Consider the following 9012-nt stretch of genomic DNA (forward strand, 5'->3'; position numbering starts at 1 on the left):
CCGGGGTAGGTGCTGCGAGGCTGGGTGCACCTGGCCTGTGCAGAGGGACCCCAGGACTGGAGCTGGAATCCTCGAGCATGCGGGAGTGCGTGCTGGAGGTTGGGAGCCACTGCTGCCACCCAGCTGGCCTTTGTTTTATGTGTCCAGGCTCCACTGGGCACCAAGTTGCCCTCTCATCTCCCCCACTCTATGGCTCTCTGGCTTTCTCACCATCTCGTTTCTTGTCCTGTTACTCCCCGATCCGCCTCTCTCGCTCAGCCTCTCAACGCCGGCCAGGCTCTCTGCTCAGGCCTCCTTTTGAGCATTGGATCAGTCACCACACCTTGGCAAGTGATTGGCCTCTTGGAGCCCTGATCTCCTTGTCTGTCCTGTGGAAAGAACGTATCCACTCATCCCAAACTTCTTTGTGCCAGCCCCAGTGCTGGGTAGTGCGTGGGACAAAGTAGCAGTCAACATGGCTGGGGCTCTGCTCTCGGGCCTCAAAGTCCAGTGAGGTGTAGACCTGTCCCCAGTGGTGACAACCCAGACCAGGCGCAGTGTTAACAGAAGAGGCACAGTGATTAGGAGTGTGATGGAGAAAGTGCTGCCTGGAAAGTCAGGGAGGGCTTCCTGGAAGAAGGAACAATAGCACTCGGCCCCAAAATAAGAAGTAAGTCCAAGATAAAGGTGGATTTGGCTCATTTTGTTCTTAGGTGTTTCTGGGGAGTAATACCTGTCCAGAGAGCTCTGGATAGTCCTGGGTGGTAAGATCTTCCTTGGCTCTGCACAGCTCAGAAGGTGCTGCTCTCAGCTGCAGCACCACTCTGACAGCTGTGTCCGTTTTCCGTGAGCCAATTGCGTGAGATACACTGGACTCTGAGTCCAGCCTGCTGGGACTCAAATCCTGATTCAGCCACGTCCTGCCCGTGTCCTCAGAAGTCACGTCATCTCTGTGATCCTCAGATTCACATCTGTAAGATGGCGATAATAATCCTACCTACTTCAAAAGATTTCTCTGGGTATTTACCTGAAAAACACAAAAACACTAATTTGAAGAAATATATACATCCTCATGTTTATTGAAGCACTGATTACAATAGCCAAGAGCTGGGAACGACTTAGCAGTTCATCGGTTGATGAATGGGTAAAGAAGAGGGGGTGTGCAGCCACAGTGGAATCCTATTAAGCTGTAAAAAGACAAAATCCTGTCATTGGCTACAACACAGATGGACCTAGCAAGCATGAGGTTTAGTGAAATAAGCTTGACAGAACGAAAAGCACCGTATTACTTCACGCCTATGTCAGAGAAAACAGATGAACTGAATAAAACAAAAATAAACTTTTGGACTATTTAAAAAATGATTTCTCAAGCCTGCCATGTTACTCTATGGCCAGGCCCTGTTCTGAGTATTTACAAATGATAGTACCGACATCCGCTTTCTCCACAGGCGAGGAAACTGAAGCACAGGTAGGGGGAGATCCCTCGCTTTGACACAGAGCTAGGAGGTGATTGACTTTCTGTTCGTCCTGCCAAGTTTTCCCTCTCCCAAGATGGTTCATCAGTAATACTGATGGGCTTTTTACTGCTAAAAGTGGACGCACTGAGCCATTGGAGGTGACAGAAGGGATGGGACATGTAAGCCAGGCCTTGATGGACAAATAGCAAGGACAGGAGGCATTGTGAGCAGAAGGAATTGGGTGTGCAAAGGCCTGGAGGCAGGAAAGCATGTCAGACATCAGTGTGGGGCAGGCAGTTAACTGACAAGTATGGAGTGAATGGGGGAAGGAGGGTGGAACTATGGGCATGGGCCCGTCCTGAGTGGCCTAAAATGACCAAATTTTTTTTAAAGATTTATTTATTTATGCATACAAGAACTGGGGTGTAAGCCAGAGGTATGGGGGGGTGGGTGAGAGGATTCACCAGACAGGGTGGGAAGCAGAACATACAAATCAACTGGAATACACTGCTGAGGGGAGCAGCGGGCAAGACAGGAGAGGTCTGCTGCGCCACGTGGGTTGTTCCCTGGCCAGGGATCGAACTCGTGCCATAGAGGCTGATGATAGCTTGATAGCACAGTGTTTAACCACTGTGCCACCAGGGAGGCCCTAAATGACCAAATTTGCAAATTTGGTCTCTCTCTTGAGGGCACTAGAGAGCCAGAGTAGGCTGTTGAACAGCAGAAGGCCAAGGCTGGATTTGGGCTGCTGTGTAGAGTTTATAGAGGTCGGCCAGAGGGGACACTGAGGCCGGTGAAAGGGAAACGCTGGAGTGGACACAAAGCTGAAGGGGGCAGGGGTGAGGTGGGCAGGGCCAAGGGATGGAAGGAGGTCCTTGTGTTCATGGACCACTGGTCTTACAGACTTGGGAGGCCCAGCCAGGAAAAGGCCCAAGGGGTGGCCACTGCAGACTGAGGTGTGAAGGGAGACATTGAGGTTAGGTGGTGTGAGGGGCTAAAGGCACACCCGGGAGAAGGTATAGGGAAGTCACAGGACACCCAGGACAGGAGCTCAGGGGTGGGCAAGGCAGGAGACAGGTGAGGGGCCAAGAACACGAGTGGCAGCCCTGGGAGGAATGAAGAAAAGACCAGTCTTGAGAAATCAGCATTCAGGTATTTGTGTATTGATATCAGTAAGGAAAAGATTTTGGCTTCAAGTGACAACTTCCTGAGAGGCACTGACAGAAATGACGTCATGTTTGTATATGGCACAGCACCGGATTTGGGGGAAGATCCCAGAAGGACATGATCCACAGCTCCGAGAGGGCCGTCTGCCCCAGGTACCCTAGCTCTGCTTTGCCACCCTCTACGAATTGTTTGGTTCCCATGTGGCCTCCCCTCGTGGCCCCAAAGTGTCTGCCACATGGTCCACGCGTCATAATTAGACAATAAATTTTAGCACCAGAACAGGGAGGCATTTCTTCCTGTGTTACCTTTTCCAAAGCAAGAAAACCCTTTCCCACCGTTAGCCAATCACAGGCCACAGTGATGTGTCTACGCCAATGAGTCGCATTTCTCAGGGTGCTCCCCGCCCCCCAGAACTGAGGCTGGGGCGGAGGTTTTGGTTTAGAATCTGGTGAGTGCTTGAACAGAACTGGGCTTCTGTCGGAAGGGCAGAGCTTGGGAGAATGGATGGCCATTGACTGATTAATCAGCCAGAATCATCCAGAACAACGATGTAGGTTGGAGCCTAAGGAAAAGATGCCTGGCTGAGACTGTCTAGGTAAGAGAATTGGCAAGCTGGTAAAATGAAAGTTGTCCCAAATTCTGTTTGAACAGGTGGATTAAACCATGGACTGGTGAGGGCCTCCCCTGGTGGCGCAGCGGTTGAGCGCTGGGCTGCGAAGCTGCCCACAGCCTCTGCAGCGCTGGTTCAATCCCCGGCCACCGGTGAGGGTCCCACATGGCGCACAGACCTCTCCTGCCGCGTCTGCTGCTCCCCTCAGCAGTGTATTTCGTCAGTCTGCCTGTTCTGTTCCCCGCTCTGGCTCTGGTGAATCCTCTCACCCTCCTGAGCTTCTGACTGTACCCAGTGCTTGTATAAATAAATAAATAAATACATCTTTTAAAAAAATAAATAAATAAAAACTAAACCATGGGCTGGTGAGCCCTGTCCCTGTATCCTGTCCAAATGATTTGGTCCACCACCATGGGGTGCCAAAGAGCATTAATCCTGACTAATTGTCTCCCTACTTCCGGGGGTGGGGGGAGAAGGCTGTAGCTGGCATGTAACCTGTCTGCACCTGCCTGTTGAGTGATGACGAGCGATGACACTGTCCTCCTCTGCCCCGCTTCGTAGTCTTACCCTTTTATTTTTTATTAAAGACTTATTTATTTATGCATACAAGAACTGGGGTACAGGCCAGAGGTGTGGAGTTCAGAGGATTCACCAGAGACAGAGTGGGGAGCAGAACAGGCAGATCTACTGAAATACACTGCTGAGGGGAGCAGCGGGTGAGACAGGAGAGGTCTGCCGCGTCATGTGGGTAGCTCCCTGGCCGGGGAATTGAACTCTTGCTGCAGTGGCTGCCGACAGCTTCATAGGTTGCATCTTAAACCCATGTGCCACCAGGGAGGCCCCTCTCCATATTTTACAGTTAAAGAAGGGATATCCAGAGAGGTTAACAGCTTGGCCAAGGTCACACAGAAAATGCAAAATTGGAATTTGAAAATAGGGGTTGGTCCCCTTCTCCCTGCAGGAACTCAGAAACCTCTGCAGACTAGCACTTTCTCAGCCATCCAGCCTTCCTGGCTCCCACTGTGGTCATTGCCAACCTCACTGCTAAAGCCAGCGGCTGGGTGGGTAGGCAGCTGCTACTCATCTTCAGAGAGGTGCCCGTGTGGTCTGGTTTTTGCCACTTCTTTCATATTCCTTTGGAGAAATAAACCAGACCCTGTTCAGTTCGAAGCACTTTATAAAAGAGCAAGAAGTGACTGCTAGAAAAATTGCAAAAGTTGCAACAGTGGACAGTGTTAATTCACTCTTTTTCCCACACTAAGCCAGTGTGGACTGGTTTTTCAGGTCTCCTTCTGGGCATGTACCAGCTGGACGCACGTGTGAAGTTTTATTTTGTCTTTCACTCTACACAAGGTGCCTAATATGGAAAGGTGGTTACAATTACACACTCTGGAGGTGAAGTCCCTGGATATAAATCTGAACTCTGTCAATCCCAAGCTCTATGGCTTTGGCCAAGTGACTTCACTTCCTTGTGCCTCAGTTTGCTAATCTGTGAAATGGGATGATAACTCACCTGCCACCTGGACTTGTCAGAGAATTAAGCAACTTAATATCTGTAAAGCTCTTGGAACAGTGTCTGGCACTCATGTTGGCTAGTTATTAGTTATCCTCATTTCTGCACGTTTCCTGTCAATGTAACACATAAATATGTAACTTTAGAGATTTTTCTATATTCTATATTATTCTGTATTATATTCTATATTCTTTTCTATATTCTTTTCTATATTATAGGAATAATATTCTTATTCCTGTACCTTGTTTTTCCATTCTACATGTTTTTAACTGTAAATATGTAATTTTATCTACCTTTTCTGGTTTTATCATCATCTCTGCACCTTGCTTTTTTCCACCAGCCCAGGGGCATTCAGAGATGATTCTAGAGAGACACCTGTTGTCTCCTGTCCTTTTTTGTGCCTACAGTGGCACCTCTAGGACACATTTCCCATCTGTTATTTCAATGTCCCTTTTGTGAACATGGGGGTGGTTGCCAGTCTTGCTGCCGCAGAGAAGCTGCAGGGTGCACCTTGTGCCCCCAAATCTAACAACGACACCTCCCCCAATGGCACTGCCCCCCACCAGGAAGTCCCATGAAGAGACTCCAGTCTCTTGACTGTTCGGTGAGTCTAGAAGGTACTTCCTTTCTTACATAAAGTCACCCCTGCCCAGATTGTGAGAGTGGACTGGGGGTCAAGAGAACAGCCCTTGGCTGTTCGCGCTGATGTGACAGTGATTATGGGACATCTATTCTTCCCTTGGGACAATGTGCAGGTGAGAAACTGTTACTGATGTGGGAAAAGAGTCTATAAATTGTCATGGAGAGCCTCCCTAGTGGCACAAGGGGTTAAGCACAGCACAGTGAAGCTATCCGCAGCCACTGCAGCACAAGTTCGATCCCCGGCCAGGGAGGTGACCCACATGATGCAGCAGACCTCTCCTGCCTCACCTGCTGCTCCCCTCAGCAGTGTAGTTCAGTCAATCTGCCTGTTCTGTTCCCCACTCTGTCTCTGGTGAATGAATCCTCTCACTTCCCCGCCCCTCTGGCCTGTACCCTAGTTCTTGTATGCATAAATTGATAACTCTTAAAAAAAGTAAAAAAAAAAAAAAAAGATTAACCAACAGGGTAGAGCAACAAGAAGCTCCAGTTACCAAGATGGTGCAAGGTGGGCTGTTGTTACAGGTGCTGGCAGGGTGTACTGGGGTCTTGCAGCACTTAGTAAGCCCCACCACCACCCAGCCAGAGCGTGAGGCGGGTGCCAATAAAGACCCAGCTCCCTTTCTCCCTTTGAAAAACACCTCCCCCACCCCCTTGGGCTGCTTGGCTCCTCCGTCTTCCCAGCAGCCCCCTTGTTCAGGACTGGGGTGGAGTTTAGACCAGGGCGCTGTGCCCAGCGTCCCTTCAAGGCATGGAGTTCCCTCTAGGGCTGCAGCCCTTGTGAGGGGAGAGGAGAGGAGCTTTGGAGACCCTGCCTGCAGCCCAAAGGCCCAGGGCTGCAGGGCCGCTCCAATAGAACTACAGTGACAGCGGAAGCTCTAGGCCCTGAACCAGAGCCTGTGACTCTGGGAAACAAAGACCTTCCCAGACCATCAGCCCCAGCGTGGGTAGGGAAGGGATGGGAGCTGGTACTCATGACAGACAAGACCCGAAGGAAGGACTGTGGTCGACCCATGCCAAAGTAAGTGTAGTATCCCAGAGGGAGTTAGAGTGTGCGGCCTGGAGGAGAAAGCGCCTGGTCTGGCTTGTTGGAGTGTTGGCTGTGGACTAGAGAGAGAGCTCTGGAAACCAGCTGACAGACGTTTCTCTGGGGTCCCTGTGATGTCGTTTTGTGGAGTTGTGGGGTCCTTGGGTTCACTCTGGGAAAGGTTTCACTAGAGCTCCCGGTTCAGCGGCACACGGTGAGTTCCCCAGGCGGGTTTCTCCGCAAGACAGACATTGGTTATATTAAAAGAACAGGTTGATTAGGGAAAGGGAAGGGACAGGTTTTGCTGAGAGAGGCCTGCGTGGTTGCAGGTGGGAGGCCTTGAGGAGAGCTGCCTCCGCTGAGGGAGGTCAGTGAAGAGAAGTCCCGGCATGGTAAAAGTCACGGGCCGCCAGAAAGCTGCTGCCCTGCAGAGGGAGAGAGTTGGTGAAAAGAGGCACCTGTGTAGTCACAGGCGGGCAGTGGGAGTGCTGCCCTGACCTTTGCAGAGACTGCATTGACATAGTCCTTTTCCCTTTGGGAGGGGTCACTCCTCCGTGGAGCGGCCTGCTTGTTGCGGATGTTGGGTACCAGGCAAAATTAGAAAGGGATCAGAGACTCCAGGGTGGGCCCAATCTCCATATCTTTACCCTCAGGCCTGTGCTCCACTCCCTATAGCAGTTTCATCCTGCTTGGGTCTCCTGCCTTGTGATAAGGCACTGGTGCCTGAGGGTCATGACCTCTACAGCTGGGTTAATGGTCATGTTATTCCCCTCGACCCCCATCTCCTTCTGTGAGTGAGGTTTGAGTCTTGAGGCACCTCCTTTCCAGTTTTTCTATTCTTGTCCTCCATCATCTGGATGTTATGGAAGGTTTAAAGTACTAGTTCTCAAGGTGTGACCCCCCAGACCATCAGTACCAGCTAGAAACCTGTTGAAAATACAAATTTTCCAGTGAGCCCCAACTCTGACCTGGGGAATTAAAAAACTGGGGGTAGATTGCAACAATCTTTTTTTTTTTTTTTAAGATTTATTTATTTATGCATACAAGAGCTGGGGTACAGGCCAGAGATGCGGGGAGAAGCAGGGGTGAGAGGATTCACCAGAGACAGAGTGGGGAGCAGAACAGGCAGACTGACTGAAAGACTCTGCTGAGGGGAGCAGAGGGCGAGACAGGAGAGGTCTACTTCGCCATGTGGGAATCTCCCTGGCCGGCTAGGGATCGAACTCATGCTGCAGAGGCTGCGGGTTGCTTCATAGCGCAGTGCTTAACCCCTTGTGTAACAGGGTGGTCCCCACTCTCCCTGTCCTATAACACTTGCACCACCAGGGACGCCCCTGATTCCAACAATCTTAATCAACTTTTCTTTGGAGTTTGGAAACCACTAGTTTATTGTTATTTTTTAAAGATTTATTTATGCATACAAGAAGTGGGGTACAGGCCAGAGGTACGGGAGCAAGGGTGTGTGAGAGGATTCACCAGAGACAGTGGGGAACAGAATAGGCAGATCCACTGAAATACACTGCTGAGGGGAGCAGCGGGTGAGACAGGAGAGGTGTGCTGTGCCATGTGGGTTGCTCCCTGGCCAGTCGGGGATCGAACTTGTGCTGCAGAGACTGCGGATAGCTTCATAGTGTGGTGCTTAGCCCCTTGCGCCACCAGGGAGGCCCGAAGCCACTAGTTCAGAGTGAACTCAGCTTTGCAGTTCATCACTCATGATGCCTGAACTGACAGGCATCAGAATACAAATGAAAATTGTAACTTAATGAAGGTGAGCTTCAGGGGGGCACCCTTGTGTGTTATCTGATTGACGTCTCACAAATGCGTGCGAGGGTTGCCTGGTCCCTGTTTCGTAGAGGAGGGCGGATTCCCACAAGGAGACCAAACTTGGTCTCTTTTTTAGGAAAACTTTTGATACGATAAATCTAATTGGGTAGAAGGTCGAAACCTAGCTCAAATTCCGACTCAAATTCTGTCTCTGGCACCCTCTGCCGGCCACACCTCGCCCGCCTGGATGTGGAGCGACTCCCTGCCACCGCCCCAGAGCCTTTGGCGCCTGTTGGGACGCCCGTTACCGTGGAGACCGGCGTGCGAGGCCGGAGTGGCTCGCGAAAGGCGGAAGTCGGTTGGGGACGCGCGCGCGGCCATTTTGAGACCGGGCAAGAGGGGCGGGACTGGAGCGGCCAGTTGACGGTTGACCGGTTTTAACTAGGTGACTGGTGCCACGGGGCGGGGCGAAGAGGGAGGCGCCTGGGGCGACCCCAGGAAGGGATGCGGGGGGCGGGGAGGGGGCGCAGAAGGGCAGATGCGGGAAAGGGAACGGCAGGGCGTGGAGAGCTAGGGGAAAGGGAGAAAAGGCGTGGGATTCGGCGGCGAAGGAAAAGGGCGAGGAGGGGGCGGGGCAGGGGCGGGGCGAGGCGGAGGCGGGCGGGGCGCGGGGGCGGGGCGGGGAGGAGCGGCGCGGAGACATGGTGGGCGTCCGGGGCGCGGAGGACGGTGGCGAGCAGGGGGAGCGGGGTGGCGAGGTGCCGCGGCCTAAGAGGAAGGTGAGGATCCAGAAGGTGGCGCGGGCGTGGGGCGAGGAGAAGGTTCATGGCGAGGAGACGACTCTGGGCGAGGAGAT

This window comes from Talpa europaea (genome assembly GCF_964194135.1).
Source record: "Talpa europaea genome assembly, chromosome: 16".
NCBI classification, from domain to species: Eukaryota; Metazoa; Chordata; class Mammalia; order Eulipotyphla; family Talpidae; genus Talpa; species Talpa europaea.